This window comes from Odocoileus virginianus, chromosome 6 (genome assembly GCF_023699985.2).
Source record: "Odocoileus virginianus isolate 20LAN1187 ecotype Illinois chromosome 6, Ovbor_1.2, whole genome shotgun sequence".
Taxonomy (NCBI): domain Eukaryota; kingdom Metazoa; phylum Chordata; class Mammalia; order Artiodactyla; family Cervidae; genus Odocoileus; species Odocoileus virginianus.
Genome location: NC_069679.1, coordinates 8974976 through 8993660, shown reverse-complemented (window position 1 = coordinate 8993660; position 18685 = coordinate 8974976). Strand labels below are relative to the sequence as shown.

At 41.7% G+C, this 18685-nt stretch overlaps 1 pseudogene; it reads left to right on the top strand.

Moving 5' to 3' along the window:
• Positions 1-2601: 2601 nt before the first annotated feature.
• Positions 2602-3229, top strand: LOC110129270 (large ribosomal subunit protein uL16-like; annotated as a pseudogene).
• The last annotated feature ends 15456 nt before the right edge of the window (positions 3230-18685 follow it).

The window sequence follows — 18685 nt, the reverse complement described above, 5'->3', positions numbered from 1 at the left end:
ATGTCTGTTTTTTTGGATTAAAATTGCCAGTTTTAAAAATGTAGATATTTAAAATATGCTTTGCTTTTTGTGGCTTCATTCAGATATTTCTTCATTTTTAACTTACTAGAAATCTGGGGGGGAAAAAATGACATTAATAGAGTTTTCTTTTGATGGTTCAGTGAGCTCTGTGTCCTTTAAGTATAGTATAAGGATGACTGGATTCGTATTAGCTGATTATTTAGGCTTTTACCTAGAAACAGAACTCAAGTATTTTCCACTTGTGTTAGAACAACACTTCTGAAAGAATCAACACTAGAAGGGTTGCTTTCCATCCATGAAACATGGGGGGATGCTGATCTACCAACTCAAATAAACCATTTAATACAACCACAATGTATATCTTGTCCGTTATGTATGTAACAGCAGGCAAGCTTCCGAAAGTAAATACAAATGCAAAGTAGCCATTTTATCACCTTTTCTGAAAAGTCAAAATCTTTCTCAAAATCTGCTTAAAAACTGATGCCACAGCTGTGTAATATAAATGCAAGCCAAAGACTAAGCCCCAGTCCTTTAAGATGGGATTTGTTGGTGAATTTAGATACTAAAAAAAAAAAAATTCCAATCCTCCAAATCATGGAGGCTATAAAAAATGTCAGGAAAGATAACGGCCTAACTAACTTGAACACTATCATGGGTTAAAAGACTTTAAAAAATCAACCATAACACAATGGATGTTCATGCCATTCCACCATTCACTCACTGGGGGTGACAGCCCGAGGCCACACTGTGGTCAAAGAGAAAGGTGGAATTATGTGCAGGTCATATGTTACCATCCTCATATTGAGCTTCCCTGATAGCTCAGTTGGTAAAGAATCCGCCTGCAATGCAGGAGATCCCAGTTCGATTCCTGGGTTGGCAAGATCTGCTGGAGAAGGGATACGTTGCCCACTCCAGTGTTCTTGGGCTTCCACTGTGGCTCAGTTGGTAAAGAATCTGCCTGCAATGTGGGAGACCTCGGTTTGACCCCTGGGTTGGGAAGATCCCCTGGAGAAGGGAAAGGCTTACCCACTCCAGTATTCTGGCCTGGAGAATTCCACGGACTTTATAGTCCAAGGGGTCACAGAGAGTTGGACACGACTGAGTGACTTTTCACTTTCTTATCCTCATACTGGTGTGGTCTGACAGAGCCATATATAGGTATTATGGTGGGATTCAAGCTTTGAAATCATGATATATGTAATCAGAATTAACGTAGATTTTTGTCTGTTATCCATTGCTATTTTAACAATAAAAGTAGTCCTTCTGAGGCTTAAAAGATAAATATTAAAAGAGCAAATAGATACAGAAATGTCATTAACTGATGACTTAGGATCATTTCTTTCAAACCACTGATACATTCATTTGGAGCAAAGTTTAAACTGTTGTTTTGTTATGGTTTAAATAGGTAATACACTCACATGGCTCAAAAATCAAACAAAGAAGTGTGCAATAAGAATACAATCTTTAGAAATAAACCTACCCAAGGAGGCAAAAGGCCTGTACTCTAAAAACTGTAAGACTCTGATGAAAGAAACTGAAGATGACACAAACAGATGGAAACATATACCATGTCCTTGGACTGGAAGAATCAATCTTATTAAAATGACCATACTATCCAAGGCAATCTACAGATTCAGTGCAATCCCTATCAAATTACCAGTGTCATTTTTCACAGAACTAGAATAATTTTAAATTTGTATGGAAACACAAAAGACCCCAAATAGCCAAAACAATTCTGAGAAAGAATGGAGCTACCGTAATTATGCTCTGTCACTTCAGACTATACTACAAAGCTACACTCATCAAAACAGTATGGTAACTGGCACAAAAACAGACACATAGATCAGTGGGACAGGATAGAAAGCCCAGAAATAAACCCACATGCCTGTGGTCAATTAATCTATGACAAGCAAGGCAAGAATATATAATGGAGAAAAGACAGTCTCTTCAATAAATTGTACTGGGGAGACTGGGTAGCTACACATAAGATAATGAAGTTAGGACATTCTTTTAATGGTTTATACAAAAATAAACTCAAAATGTATTAAATATCTAAATATAAGATGGGATACCATAAAACTCCTAGAGGAAAACATAGGCAGAACACTCTTTGATATAAATCACAGCAATAGTTTTTCAGATCTGTCTCCTGGAGTAATGAAAAGTAAAAACAAACCAATGGGACCTAATTAAACTTAAATGCTTTTGCACAGCAAAAGAAACTGTCAGTACAATAAAAGACAACCTAAACAATGGGAGAAAATATTTGCAAATGATGCGAATGACAGGGATTAATTTCCAAAGTAACCAGACATCTCATAGAGCTTAATGTCAAACAACCAAAAAAAACAACCAAACAATCCAATCAAAAAATGGGCAGACCTAAATAGACATGTCTCCAAAGAAGACATACAGATGACCAACAAGCATATGAAAAGATGCTCAATATTTCTATTTATTAGAGAAGTGAAAATCAAAACTACAGTGAGTCATCACCTCATACCAGGCAGAATAGCCATCATCAAAAAATTTACAAACACTCTTTCCCTTCAGCAGGCCACTGAAGATCCTGGTGTTGCCATGGGCCACCGCCCTGCCCTGTATTACTGGTACAATAAGAACAAGCCATACCTCAAGTCCTGCTTCTGCTGAGGTGTCCCTGATGCTAAGATCCGCATCTTTGACCGGAGGCGAAAGAAGGCAAAGTGAATGAGTTCCCACTCTGTGGCCACATGGTAGCAGATGAGTATGAGCAGCTCTCCTCTGATGCTCTGGAGGCTGCCCCTATTTGTGCCAACAAGTACATGGCAAAAAGTTATGGCAAAGATGATTTTCACATCCAAGTGTGGCTCCACCCCTTCCTCATCTGCATCAACAAGATTCTGTCCTGTGCTAGAGCTCATAGGCTCCAGACAGGTATGTGCTGTGACTTTGGAAAGCCCCAGGGCCCGGTCGCCAGGGCCCACACCAGTCAAATCATAATGTCCATCCACAACAACCTGTAGAACAAGGAGCATGTGATTGAGGCCCTCCACAGGGCCAAGTTCAAGTTCCTTGGCCACCAGAAACCCACATCTCCAAGAAGCAGGGATTTACTAAGTTTAACGTGGATGAATCTGAAAACATGGTGGTAGAAAAGCAGCTCATCCCAGATGGCTGTGGGGTCAAATACATGCCCCTGGACAAATGGTGGGCCCTGCACTCATGAGAGACTTGGCAAGATCCCCTCCTTACTCATGCCCACCAATGAATCCTACTTCCTTACCAAGAAAAAAAAAAAATTCCACAAACAATAAATGCTGGAGAGTGAAGTAAAAGTTGCTCAGTTGTGCTTGACTCTTTGCGACCCCATGGACTGTCCATAGAATTCTCCAGGCCAGAATACTGGAGTGGGTAGCCTTTCCCTTCTCCAGGGTAGCTTCCCAACCCAGGGATTGAACCCAGGTCTCCCACATTACAGGTGGATTCTTTACCAGCTGAGCTGTCAGGGAAGCCCTGTAAATACTGGAGAGGGTGTGGAGAAAAGGAAACCCTCCTACACTGTTTGTGGGAATGTAAATTGGTACAGCCTGTATGGAAAACAGTGTGAAGGTTTCTTTAAAAACTAAACATTGAGCTACCAAATGATCCAGCAATCCCACTTCTGGGCGTGTATCTGGAAAAGACAAAAACTCTAATTGAAAACACATTCACATATATAAAATAGATAACGAATAAGGACCTGCTGTATAACATAGAAAATTCTACATAATATTCTGTAATGACCTGTATAGGAAAAGAATCTAAAAAAGAATGGATATAATGTATAACTGATTCACTTTGGTGTATACCTAAAACTAACAAAACATTGTAAATCAACTGAATTCCAATAAAATCTTTTTAAAAAACAAAACAAAAAAACAGATGCACCCCAATGTTCATAGCAGCCCTATTTACAATAGCCAAGACATGTAAGGAACCTAAATGTCCATCAACAGATAAATGGATAAAGAAGGTGTGGTACAGTGAGATATTACTCAGCCATAAAAAATGAAATAATGCCATTTGCAGCAAAATGGATGAATCTGGAGATTACCATCCTAAGTGAAGTCAGAAGACAAATATAAAATTTCATTTATATGAGTAATCTAAAAAAAATGATACAAATAAGCTCACTGATAATACAGAAATACACTCACAGACATAGAAAAGAAATTTATGGTTACCAAAGGCTAACAAGGGGAAGGGATAAATTGGGAGTTTGGAATTAAAAGACACATACTACTATATATACAATAATAAACAACAAGGTTCTGTATAGCATAGGCAACTATATTCAATATTTTGTAATATAATGGAAAAGAATCTGAAAAACAATGTATGTGCATATATATATGGAATTGCCGTGCCTTCCTCCAGGGGAGCTCCCTGGGTCAGGAAGCTTGGTCTCTTACATCTTCTGCATTGGCAGGTGGGTTCTTTGCCACTAGCGCCACCTGGAAAGCCCTATGTTTATACACATACATACATATACACACACACACACATATATATGAATTACTTTTTGGTACACCTGAAGCTAACACAATATTGTAAGCCAACTACACTTCAATTAAATGAAATTCAAAAATAAAAAGGCATGCAGTAAAAACCTTCATCCCCATTGCATTCTCCAATCACTCAGTTCCTATGTGTTACCCTACTGATACACTTGTACTCTCTAAGTTACTTCTAAGATGCCATTTTGTAAATATGAATGTATCACAACTTCCCTCTCTTTTTACACAAAAGGTATCATTAAGGGCATGATCTCTAAAGCCAGACTGCCCATGTTCAAACCCCAGTTCTTCCACAGATCAGCTGTGTCTTTAAGCAAGTTTCATAACCTCTTAGTGTCTCAGTTTCCTCACCTGTATAATGAGGGTAAGAGTGGCAGCTGTCTCCTCCAGTTATTTGCGGATTAGATGAACAAATACATGCACAAAGCACTTAGAACCGGGCCTGGTGCACACATCTACATGTGATGTGTGGTGCTGCAGGATCAGAGGTCTAAGTGCGTGGGCTCTGGAGTGAGACTGCCCAAGGTCAAATCTTAACTTCCTTACATGTGAAGTGTAAAAAATAATAGTACTTACCCTCACAGGGTTGTTGTGAGATTGAAATGGACAGTGCCTCGCACTGGGTAAGCATAGCTGTATTTCATCAAATCCAAAATGCCATGTATTCTAAGACATGTCATTATTTTATGGACTAGGAAAGGAAAAAAAAATTCCAATTAAATTATGACACACCTTTGACTATAACACATCCTCATTTCAAGTGCATCACAAAGTGAAAAAATGCACGTCTTAGAATTGATGAAATAAGGGGTACAAGTGTTAGCTATTACACTCTTATTTTCACTTAAAAATACATCTTGGATATCACTCTGTATCAGTACAAAGGCCTCTCCTTTTTTTTTTAAAGTGGCTATATAGTAATCCATTGTGTGGTTGAGCCATAAATTATTTAACCGATCTCCTATTAGTTTCCAGTCTATTGCTGTTACAAACAATACCGCAATGAATAACCTTGTAGACATGTCATTTTGCAAGCCTGCTAGTCTATCTGTAGGATAAATTCCCGAATTGGCATTGCTGGGTCAAAGAGTACACATATTTGCAATGTTGGCAGGTATTCTAAGCTCCAGTTTAAATGGCCAGGCTACTTTCAGCTAAGGAATCGTGGATTGAGGCCATTTGAAAAGGACCAACCTCATGGAAGCGGAGAGCAGGATGACAAGAGTCACAGCACACAGGAATGGGGGAAAGGAAACTTTTGTATGCTGCTGGTGGCCACCTAAATGGGTCAGACTTTTTGAAAGACATTTTGGCTCTATCTTTTAAATTCTCATTCTAGAAAACTATCTCACTGAAATTCTAGCACAAGTTGCAAAAACGTGTAATACTTATGGCAAGAATGGAGAAACAGTGCAAAATGCTTACTCTATAAACTCATCAAAATCTCACAGTGCTAGAAGTCTGGGCTAATTCTTCCCATTCTGCAGACACGGACACTTGAGATGGAGGAGAAGGTTGCAGAGAGAGGATGGTACTCAGGCAGCCTGCTCCTAGTCTGTGCTCTTTGTGTTATACAAGTAGACGCTTTGAAATAGTTTAAGAAAAAAAAGACACCTGAAAGTCCCAGAGTGAATCAGTTAATATTATTATGGTGGTGGGGGGGAATAAATTAGGAATTTGGGATTAACATTTACATATTACTACAAATATAATAGGTAAGCAACAAAGACTTACTGTATAGCACAGAGAACTATACTCAATATTTTGTAATAAACTACAAGTGGAAAGAATCTGAAAAAGAATATATAACTGGATTCACTTTGCTGTACACCTGAAATTAATATAACATTGTAAATCAATTATACATCAATAATAATATATATTATAAATTTACACTTTAGGAAACTGTATAACCATGATAAAGAATGAAGTAAACTTTTATACAGCAACCTTAACTCATGTCTACAAGGTACTGTCTTAAAAAAATTAACACAGTCTGAGTACACTCCGATAGATGCCAATAGTCATGTATCAATCTGACAGGTAGATAATAAAAGGTCTAGAACAGGATCTAGTGCTTGATGATCTGAGGTGGAGTTGATGTAATAACAGAAATAAAGTGCACAATAAATGTAACATGCTTGAATCATCCTGAAACCACACCATCACCCCGTTTTGTCTTCCATAGAACTGGTCCCTGGTGCCAAAAACGTTGGGGACTGATGGTCTAGAAGGATAATTCAACAACTAAGGCTATTTTCTCCAAATCCCCCTGATTATGAGCAAGTGGTAGAGATTTCACTTTGTATACTTCCAAATTATTTTAATCTTTTCACTGAGCCTATTGTTACTAAGAGGTCATTTAACTCCAGACAAAATTTTACTTCATCCCTGCACCAGTGTCATCAGAAACACCAAGAAATGATTGGGTATACAAGGCCACTATGGACCCTGTGAGTTAAAAAGAAAAAAAGAACCCACATTTAGGGAAATAAAGCACTGACCTGTGCAACATAAGAGATTCAGGTTCGATCCTTGGGTTGGGAAGTCACAACTTAGGGACTGAACAAGGACAATTACTTGGGAAATGATTCAGCACAATCTTCCACTAAAGTCACTTATCAAATACTGTGCTGTTGTGCGCTGGGCTCAGTCACTTGGTTGTGTCTGACTTTTTGCAACCCCGTGGACTGCAGTCCGCCAGACTCCTCTGTCCATGGGATTTTTTTCCAGGCAAGAATACTGGAGTGGGTTGCCATTTCCTCCTCCAGGGGATCTTGGACCCAAGGATTGGACTGCATCTCTTGTGTCTCCTGCATTGGCAGGCAGAGTCTTTACCACTGAGCTCACCGGGGAAGCCCTTATTAAATACTAATATCAAATATTAATAGTCTTTAAATAACTAAAAGACAGTTCAATTTCCTTTAGCACTTTTTGTATTGTTTCCTCCATCTTTAAGTTCTTTTGACTCCCTGGAATCTTCCTGAGCTCACTTAAATTTCTCTCTCACCAGATACCAATTAAAGTAAAATTTAAGATCTCTTACATCAGGATGTGCAAGGGACAGGGTGGGGGGGGGGGGCTGTCTATGAATGATCCTAAAGGGATTTCCTTTTTTGAAAGGTCCAGTCTAGGCTGAGATGGTGGAGTAGGTCTGGGCACCCAGAGCAAAGTCACTGATGATTTCAGGAGAGGGAATTCCCTGGTGGCCCCGTGGTTTGGGCTCTGCAATTCCACTGACACATTTGATTCCTGGTTGGGGAGTTAAGATCCCACAAGGAGAGCCAGGCACAGCTGTCTAAAGAGGGAGGCAGTTTCGCCCCAAGACAGCTCATGAGGAAACCCTGCCCAATCCACTCAGTCCCTCAGTGATGGAGGTGGACAATGAGCTCACAGCTGCTCAAGAAAAGAGACTTGCTCTCAAGAAAGGAGGAGAATCACTGAAAAAAAATGGTTTGATCTTTGGAGAAAGTCATTTGAAGTCATAAAAAGGCAATTCTTAAGGAACTCTCTACTAGGAAAGCCAAGAAGAAGACTAAAGTTTCATCTTCTTTAAAGAGCTAGGCTGCCAAGGTTCTCAGCAGGAAGCATCTCTTCCGGCCCACCAGACCCTCTAAGGTTCAAGCTGTTCCACTCACTTGAGGCTCTGGATAAGTTCCCATCAGGAGATCCTAATTTTTCATGCCTCTCTTCTATCACCCTTCTCATATTCTTCAAGTGGTCAGCTCTCCTTCCTCTTAGCTTTTTTTTTTGGTTAGATTTTTTTTCCCCCCTTTCATTCTTCTATTGAGAGTTTTCCTAGAAACTCTAGGAAAGAAATATTTTGCCTTCTTTCTTGATCTAAAAATGTGATGTTCACTGTATCCCGGGAACCCTGTTTCACTGTCCTGTCACTCACTTTCCCATTATTATTCTATCCTGGTATCTTGCAGGTGACTGGGAGGGGCTCCTGAATTTGTAAACTTCCTTTGTGTCCCAAAGTCAGAGGAATCCGCAGTCTCTGGCCATGGCTGGAGCCCCAAAGTTAGAAGTCATATTTATAGGTTTTACAACAAAAAGGAACAGAATATACCTTCTTATTTGAGATCTTTCCCAGCACAGCTCATCCTCACCGGTGGAGATTTACCACTGATGCTTTGGGGTTTGTGTTTCCTTTCCTTTTTTCCTTACTTTCCTTATTTAACTAAAACATTGCCTTGGTTTTCTTCTGCTTCACAGCAGCACTCAAAATGTCTATTCTTTTCTGCTGTTCTTCCTTCATAACGAAAGCAGCAGGGGTGGGGGCAACTGTGGAGCCTGGAAGAAGCCTGCTTTCTGATTCTGCTTCATTTCAAGAAGATGCTTGCTGATGGGGCGCCCCTCCTCAGGGGTGCTCCATACCTCTCTGCCTTTCTTCTTTCTCCACTGTCCTCGCTTCTTTTGCAAATCTCAGTATTCTACCTCAAGCCATTTGCTCAAGAAGCTCTCTGTGCAGCCTCAGCAACAATGTCTGCCTCCCAGGCTTTCAACTCGAACTAAAGCACCACTTCCTGCTTGTGTCTTTATGTGAAATATATAACTTCCTGGATTGCATCACTTCCTGGAGTCCAGCATTTTACTGAACCAACAACTTCCCTATTCAACTTTGTCCTTGTCACTGCCTGTCTTCAGTCCCTGGTTCAAAATTTAAGAAGGTGTTAAGTGTTCTTAACACAAACAGAGGGACATAAAGAAACTTTGAACGGTGAGGGATGTCTATTACCCTAGTGGTTATGGTAAAGGTATCACAGCCTGTGTATGTGTCCAAACTCATAAAATTACACACATAATCAATTATACACATGATCAATACACCCTATCAATTATGCCATAATAGACCCGCTTTAAAATAACTCCAATCTTTTGTAATATTCTGCAATATCGAGGGTTTTCCCCTGTATTTCTCAACCAACTCCTGTTTTTTGGATTTGTGTGTGCACACACATACTCAGTGGGTAAAACTGAAGCATATCTCTGGTGGGTCAAAGGTTGAAGCTCTCGGGCTCCTGTGAAGGATTTGGGGGATACAAATACAGTGGTTAAATACAATGATTACTAGTCACATCAAATAGGTACCTGCCATAGGCCTGAGATCATTTCCTTACATCTTAGTCTTGCTATTTGCTGTAAGTGTTCTCTCAGCCTTGATTTCTGTATAAGTTAGTTGGGCATAAAAATAGTTCCCATATTTTATCAGTGTTTTTTTATCACTTAGAATTTTTCATTTTGTACTTATTGAAAGTGCTCTTTTAGACTTGTGTTTTTATCATTCATCTGTCTTGTACACACATTAAAAAAAGAAAAATTGGTTGTGGCATCACTAAAACTTGTCCACATTTAGAGTCTAGCCCTTCTGAGTCATCATTGCTGTCTGTTTTTCTGCATGAGGTTATCTTCTGAGCTCTGAGAAGTTGAAGAGATAGCTTTTCTTAAAAGGATACTTCACTAGTCAATAGTCTTTGGAATTTTCTTTTCAACCACTGACACTAATTTTGCAAGTGCAGGCAATAAAACTACCTCAGGACTCCTGCCTGGCCAATATAAGACACATCTCAGTATCGGAGAACTAAAATGGGAAACATGAGAGTTTTTGAACTGGAGTAGTATGGAATGTATTTTTCATCATGTGCTGTAATGATTAATAACCTGCCTATTGTTTCTTCATAATGTTTTGTGATGAAGATCATCTTTTTTTTTTTAGGTTTGGAAACTCAACCTCAGAAAGTTAAGGTAACCTATGGAAGCACTGGGAGGAAAAGTTAGCACCTAGCTGTGTCTGACAAAGCCACCCCCTCTCTATGCTCCTGCCTCTTGCATCCTGCTCCAGCTGTCTGACATTTCAAAGCCTCTTATTTTGCCCTTGGAGGTTAACCGATCTTAGGGCATTCTGTTTCTCCAGGCCACGCCAGTTTGGGGGGCAGAGGGTGTAACTGCATCATAAATATCGTGAATAAGTCAGTGTTGCTCTGACGCCTCTACCACAGAACTACAGAAATCCCAGAGGCTCTCATACCCCTCCCGAATATCCAGGTGGGTCTCATGCACTTCTCAGTTAGTACCCAGGCTCTTAACTCAGTAGGCTGCCTTCACCCCATTTGTCCTTCTGTGGGCCAAAGGTCACTGGCCAGAACTACCACAGGAAGGACCTGCCACCTACTCTAAATACCCTCCAAGTGGGACTCTAATTTTTGTTCCCTGTTCTCAGAACTGGGTCCTTGTACCAAGTTTGTGGGTTGGGTATCTCTCTTGAAAGAGGCTCTCTGACCTGACCTCTGTGGAAACTGATTCTCTTTGCTTCAATCATTCTGTCTATGGCCTACCCACAACCCCCAACTTTCCAGACATGGTCAGATGCCTAGGAATTCACAGCTGCGGCAGCTTAAGGCTAAGCTCTAGACTGAAAGACCCCAAGACACAAACCCTGTCTCCCTGTATTAGTTTTCTGTTGCTATGGCAACAAATCACCACAAATGTACTGGCTTAAAACAGCACACTTACTATCTCACAGTTCTGTAGGTCAGAAGTCCAAGAAGGCTTGGTTGAGGTCTCTGCTTGTGGTTTTTATAAGGCTGAAATTAAAGTGTCAGGACTAGGCTCTTGTCTGAAGGCTCTGGGGGAGAATCCACTCCAGGCTGTTTCAGGTTGTTGATAGAATTCAGTTTCTCGTGGTTGTAGGACTGAGGTCCCTGTTTGCTCTTAGCTGGGGGCTGGTCTTTGGTTCTACATGCTGCCTTATTCCTTCTCGCGCTTTCCATGTACCCCCTCCACCACCCCTACAGTAAGTCAGTTGCCTTCTCATGGTTTGAGTCTCCAACTTCCTCATCTTCCTCCTCTGATTCCAGCAAGATAAAGTGCTCTAACTTTAAGGGCTCATGTGATTAGATTGGCCTCACCCAAGTAATACAGGACATCTCCCTATAATCATAAGATCCAAAACCTTGATTACATCTGTGAAGTTGCTTACCATGTAACAAAACATATTTATAGGTTTCAGGGATAAGTGCATGGTTATTTTTGGTGGGGGGCATGATCTGGCCTACCACACCCCTAATTAGTTTGGAATCTCCTTGCAGAGTGGGGGCAGTAAACAACCCTAACCTTGCAGGCACCTAATAAATTCTGTTGCTCAGAGGACTTGGAGGCCTTTTGTCTAACAAAGAAGATTAAAGAGAAGAGTTCAAATTCCAAAGAATTTTAAAAATTCTTTACTCAAAAATTATAGGGGAAGACATACTGCCTCCTTGTGGGAGGCAAATGCCTTTAAGTCAGTGGCTCTGGCTGGTGGCACTCCTAAAGCTTGGTGTGAGAAAGGCTATGGATACCGTCTGCTGTTTCTGGGTTGGATAGAGCAGATGGCCAGGCTCCTGTTGGTGATCAGACTGGGCAGAGTGGGTTTGTTCAGGGGCAGGAAGCTGGCCTTAGAGATGCCGGCTTTTCCCAGGCTGGCTTTCAGCCAATGCCTTGGAAAATCTTGGACGGAGAGGCTGTGTGAAAACAAATTCACATGCGTTTGGTGAGGAACGCTTTGTGCTGGGGACTTAAACATTCTGGACCTCCCTGAGCCTCAAAGAAACCCACCAGTAGCCTGTAGGGGCCCCATTTCACAAATGAGGAAACTCAGATTCTGAGAGGTTAAATGACCTGCTCAAAGTCATGCCGTGAGGGCATAGAGGCAACACTAGAACCTGCTCTTCTCTCATAGTTCAGCCTCTTCCATTCTGCAGGAGCCATGGTTTATCACCAATGTATTCATTATGGAAACACACTGGCTGAAACCACCCACCATAGCCAGGCACCACAGTAGCCATTTGCCTGAATTATTTTACGAAGGGAGGTCCTAGTAAGGAACACAGCAGTAACAAGTCACCACCAACCAGAAGAGCTTGGGAAAGGTCAAAAGGAAAAGCCACGTGTCCTACCACCTCCCAGAATCCTTCCCACTGGCATCCATGTTAGCTGACCAATGTGTGTACCACCAGGACGGACCCTGAGTCAGAATGATTGGCCAAAGACAACCTAGAGGCTAATCCCGATTACCATAAAATCTGAGACTTTGAGCCACGTGGCAGAGCAGTTCTCCTGGGTTCCTTTACCCTCCTGCTCTCCCTTCCTGGGCCTCACTCCCCAATAAAGCCTCTTGCTTTGTCTGCACGTGTGTCTCCTCGGACAATTCATTTCTGAGTGTTAGACAAGAGCCCACTCTCATACCCTGGAGGGGGTTCCCCTTCTTGCAACATATTGGGTGACTATGGAAGCTTCTTCATTTGTCATTCTAGTCCTAGCCTACCTTTTTCCTGACCACCTCAACCTTTTTTCCCCCTTAGAGTTCCTACAATATCCATTCATTCATTCTGAATTCAACATACTTAAGTACGTGAGACACACTAGGCATGATGTTGGGTGCTGGAAATGAAGGTGAGCAAGACAGATCATTCAGTCCACCCATCAATGAGCTTACAGAGCATTCTTCACTCTTGGAGAAGACAATTATATAAGTAACAGCTGTGAAGTGTGCTGAGCATTAATTAGGCTGAGGAAATCAAGGATGTTGTACGAGTAGCAGGGTGTAGCTTCTAACCTATTCTAGAGATAGGAAGAACCTCTCAGGAGGGATTATCAAAGTCAAGACCTGAAGAAAAGGAAGAAATTAGCTAGATCAGGAGAGTGGGCAGAAGCAATGCAAGTGGAAGGGACATGGCATACAAAGGCCAGGAGGCAAGAGTATGTGGAAAAATACTCCATGAAATCAGGAAAACTAAGTGAAATTGAGCAGGACCCTGTGGGGGCCCTTCCAAGTACAAATCCTTTCCATGGTTCTTGTTTCTTGTTTGTAGGAAATAGGCTTCATTCATCCTTCTAGACCTTCTCTCAGTTCCAAAGAGCAGATTCAAATAGTTATTAATCAGGGTTCAATCCCTGGGGGTGGGAAGATCCCCTGGAGAAGGGAAAGGCTACCCACTTCAGTGTTCTTGCCTGGGAAATCCCATGGACAGAGAAGCCTGGCTACAGTCCACAGGGTCACAAAGAGTTGGACACGACTTAGCACTAAACCACCACAGGGAAGGGAATACAGAAACTAAGGGAAAAGTAGTCAAGAAAAATAGTGCAGCAATGGGACTGGGTCCCAGTTCCTCCAGGAGGAATATATATAACAATATTTTTGAGTTCTTCTCCAGGAACTAAGACACCCCACCCCTTCACCACCCACCCCCAGCCAGGTGGAGGATGGTAGTAACTTCAGGTTGAGCACAAGACTCCCGGAACACCACTCTCTTACCCCATTACCAACCAATAGGGGAAAATCACACACCCTGTAGCCCTCACCCCAAGTTTGCCTATAAAAAAGTCTCCCCCAAAACCATTGAGGAGTGTGGGGTTATTGAGCAGAGGCCACCCATTCTCTTTCCTTGGCCTTGCGATAAATTTGTCTCTGCTCCCAACTCCAACTTTCTGGTGTATTTGGCCTGAGTGTGTATCGGGCAAATGAACTTGGGTTCGGTAACAAAAGCAAAACAAGAAGTATCCATCTGAGATGTTTTTGGACAACAACCAATTCTGCAACACCACCTGGGTGTTCAACAATTCAATATGATTGTGAAACAAACTACACAAGAGTTAGTCTACACCCCATAGCTTAAGCTCAGTCCCACAGAACAACCTCTATTTCAGATGCCAGCTGTAAGTTGTAAGCTGCACAAACCTCTGACCTACTGGCTATAAATAAGGGGCTCCCAGGACACCCTCCTTGGGTGTGATAATTTGCTAGATCGGTTCACCAAACTCAAGAAGGCATTTTACTTACGCTTACCAGTTGATCATAAAGGATACAAGTCAACAGCCAGATAAGAAGTACACAGAGAGAGTTAAGGAAGGGTCCTGAGCAGAACTTCTGTCTCTGTGAAATTGGGGTGCACCATCCTCCTGGCACGTGCATGTGCTTACCAACTCCGCAGCTCTCGGGGTCTTGTTGTTCAAGGGTTTTCACAGATCTCAACCTCCAGCATTCCCTCCCCAGCTCCCAGCGGGTAGTTCTCACCATTTAATCACTGGGTCCTTCAGTTAAGCAGCCCCATCTGGAGGCTCTCTAGGGGCCCCGCCCTAAGTCACTTCTTTAGCATAAACTCGGGATTGAAAGGGATTCCTCATGAATAACAAAAGACATTCCTATCAGTCCGGAAATCCCAAGGGTTTCAGGAGCACTGCGCCAGGAAAAAGCAGAGACCAGATATTTATTTAATAACATAGCAGTCTCTAAGAAGCAGTTTTAGGCAGCAAATGGCAACAGCTGAGGCCCGCCAGATCAAGAAAGATCTTGTTGATGAAGTTAAAGAATTCTACTTTTAAGGCAGTGGGGTGCCACTATGGGTTTAAATAGGGGAGTGATAAGGTGAGATTTATCATATTATAAAGATGCTATTTTGAGAACTGATTATAGAGACAAAGTTGGAGTCAGAGAGACTAGTAAGGAAGATATTATGGTAATCCTGGTGGAGACAATGATGGCTTTGGGAGGCCAAGAAGATGGAAAGAAGTGGGTGGGGTCATGAGAAGGTTGAGCTGGACTGACTTTGATGTTGAATGCACTGTGATCTCTATCATTCTTTCAGAAATTGTGCTCTCCCTTTACAACATTTATTTTTACATTTATTCCTCTTGTGTATAAATTTTATTTTTTTATGTTTAATATTACATTTTAATTATTTATTATCCATGCTGAGCAGGATGGAGATCTTAGTTCCCTGACCAGGGATGGAATATGTGTCCCCTGCAGTGGAAGAAAGTGAAGTCAAAGTGTTGCTCAGTCGGGTAACTCTTTGTGACCCCATGGACTATAACCCGCCAGGCTTCTCTGTCCTTGGAATTCTCCAGGCAAGAACACTGGAGTAGATTGCCATTCATCTTCTCCAGGGGATCTTCCTGACCCAGGGATTGAATCCTGGTCTCAGAATTGCAAGCAGATTCTTTACGGTCTGAACCACCAGGGAAGCCTGAGTGGAGTCTTAACCAATGAACCACCAGTGATGTACCTATTACATTTTAATTTTTATTTATTTATTTTTACTTCTTTAATGTTGTTTGACTTTTCACACATTCATATCTATGATTCCAACATTCTTTAAGATCTGAGATTATCTCTCATATCTAATCAAAATGTAATATTTAATTCTTTGGGCCTCAGTTTCCTTATTGTTAACATGCGGTTGAGAACCCAGGCTTTTCCTGCTTCATAAGGTTATTTTGAATACATAGCCTTCAGTGAGATGACGATAAAGATGCTCTAAATAGCATGCAGCTGCAATAGATGATTATCAGAAAGGAGTTACCTATCTGTATTAGATTAGCACTGCCCACAGCACAAATATATTGGTCAGGATACAGTCAGAAAAGAGAAAACCTGGTTTACTGTCTCTTGTATGTTTGATTCATAAATTATGACTGAAGTTCAATCAATAATAGCCACATAATATTGACTTCAGCAAGAGAGAAGCCTGGAAAAATGTTTATTATGATAATTGAGTTGGGTAATCAATGGTTTCTTGTGTCTACTGGGGTAATCCTGACATAGGAAATAGAGGGACTTTAGCTAGACATTTATATATATACATATATTTATATATATCCTGTTTCCATTTCCTGAGTCAAGTGATAGGTGAGTTCCAGTTGAGACATTTACAATCAGCCTCCTGTTTGTCCTCCAAAATGGAAGTAACAACAAAAACAGGGTAAATAGCCAGCATTTGTCTCTTGTTAACACTTTTAGGTAATAGTCATGGCAAGAACAAAGAGGGACAAAACCCTGCTTGAATAAAGGATAAAGGGATCTCCCTCCCCCCTATTTTGGGACAAAGGAGAAACTACAGACATGCAGAAAGGCTCCTTGTGGATCAAAGATCAAGGGATTATGCTAGGCCATAATGAATCTTGCTCTTCCCAGAAGCCTTCACTTCAAGATCCATCTTTGTCCCCCAGGGGAGAGTTGCAGGGTAGGTCAGGTGTGAAAAATGAAAACAGATGATTGGCCCAAAGGAAGACAAAGACCCGGAAGAACTGCCTTATAAATGACTTAACAGCCTCTTTGCTGCGCCCCTCCTCTCTAGAGGGAACGCTCATAACCTTTCTCTCCAGTTGTGCATCTCTGCCTTTCTTCTGCCTCAACTAAATTTTCTCTATGTGTTGTCCCACTTCTTGTTTGATGCTGTATCTCTAATAACAAACTTTGTACCCGCATTTACAGTTTCTGCCTCAGTGATAAATGCATTTTTCACTGGGTGCAAAGATTCAGGGGAAAATTACCTTCCAGCCTCTAGCCCTTGCTGGTTTCGTGGCTAGGATTCCTGGTTTTCATTCCTGGTTTTCCCAAGATCAATTCGTGGGCAGGGAATTAAGATCTCGCTTCATGCTACCTTTCACTGCTGCCTCGCTGAGATCAATCCTAACATCTCAACTGTACAAGTGATTGGCTTGAACCCCATCTCACAAGATAGGGAAAACCTAGGTCTTCTCCAAGATTTCTATGACTTCCCTGTGAAACAGGAGGTAGGGCACAACATTTAAAAGAATGGCATAGCCCAAGGATACGACATAAACTGTTTAGAACAAAATAGGTACAAGACGGCAGATGAGTCATTTCCACTAGACCTTGAGCCTCAGTATACGTTCACTGAAACACATCAGCAAGTTAAATGACGCGTCCACAGGCACCAAGATAGATTTAAGTCTGACCATAAAGGTCTTGAAATGGGCAGTGGCCCAATTCCTGGAAATCCCTACCCTTTCAACCAAATAGCTGGAATAATCTTCCCATTCATTAGCCTATGAAATTATCCACCCCTATAAAACTGAAAAGACCCTGATGCTGGAAAAGATTGAAGGCAGGAGGAAAAGAGGGTGAGATCATTGGACGGCATCACCAACTCGATGGCTGTGAGTTTGAGAAAGCTCCGGAAATTGCTGTTGGACAGGGAAGCCCAGCGTGCTGGAGTCCATGGGGTCGCAAAGAGTCGGACACGACTGAACTGATAAAACTGACAACCCCACACCCTGGTGCTGCTCTTGCCTTCTGAGATGGCCCACACACTGTCTGTGGACTGTTTCTCTCTAAATAAATCCACTTCTTACGTATCACTTTGTCTCTCACAGAGTTCTTTCTGCTCTGAGACATCAAGAACCCGAGCGTCATTAAGTCCTGAGACCAGGTGTGCTCTCAGTTAAAAGACCACGGTTCAAGTCCCAACCTGAGTTGCACAGTTTCACCTGGACCAAAGTTTCTCAGTGTCACCTGACTCTAAATTTCTTTCTTTGCTGTCTGTGGGCACACCTTTATCTCTACCCTAGAATTGCCCCCCAAGTTGAACATGGTCCTATTCTGCTGCCCACTGGCTGTGTTCCTACAAGGCAGCATTGTGTAACAGACATTATTGGAGATTTGGGAAATATATTACACTGGAGAGAGGATTGAATTTCAGGACTACTGTCCAGAGATCTCTTTGTTCTTAAAAATCTTCCCCAGTTGTTTACAGACTAGGGCATTAGTTTCTGATCAGATTACTTGGTTTTCCTTTTGCCTCTCTCCTTTGTTCTTCCTCAACCCCAAATTCTTCATTTATTTATTTTTTTGCCTCATCATGCAGCATATGGGGTCTTAGTTCCCTGACTAGGGATTGAACCCAAGCCCCTGCAGTGGAAACGCGGAATCCTAACCACTGGTCTGCCAGTGAATACCTCCTGAATTTTTGTTCAATTCTTAGGCAGAGCTATTTAGCTATCTTTGTTCTTTTCCTCCCCACCCATGTCCTTAGGGCCTCACCTTCTATCCCCGAAGGGCCTATCAAGGTATTTTCCTAAACAATGACACTTCCTTCCTGAAAAGGAACTCTGGGGCCAGCTGATAAAATAATGACTTCTCTTATCTGCTACAAGTATGACAAGGTTGCCAGATCATGTTTATTCTTCAGAAGACCTGACAGTAGTTGGGCCTTCTGGCAAATGGGAAAAGTAATCTGTCTGCATCCCTGGTAATTTAGGTTTGCACCCCTTATGTCATTTGATTTTATGCTCACAAGTTTGGGAGAAAGAGCAGGTAGCTCTGGTTAGCTTATTTTATGATG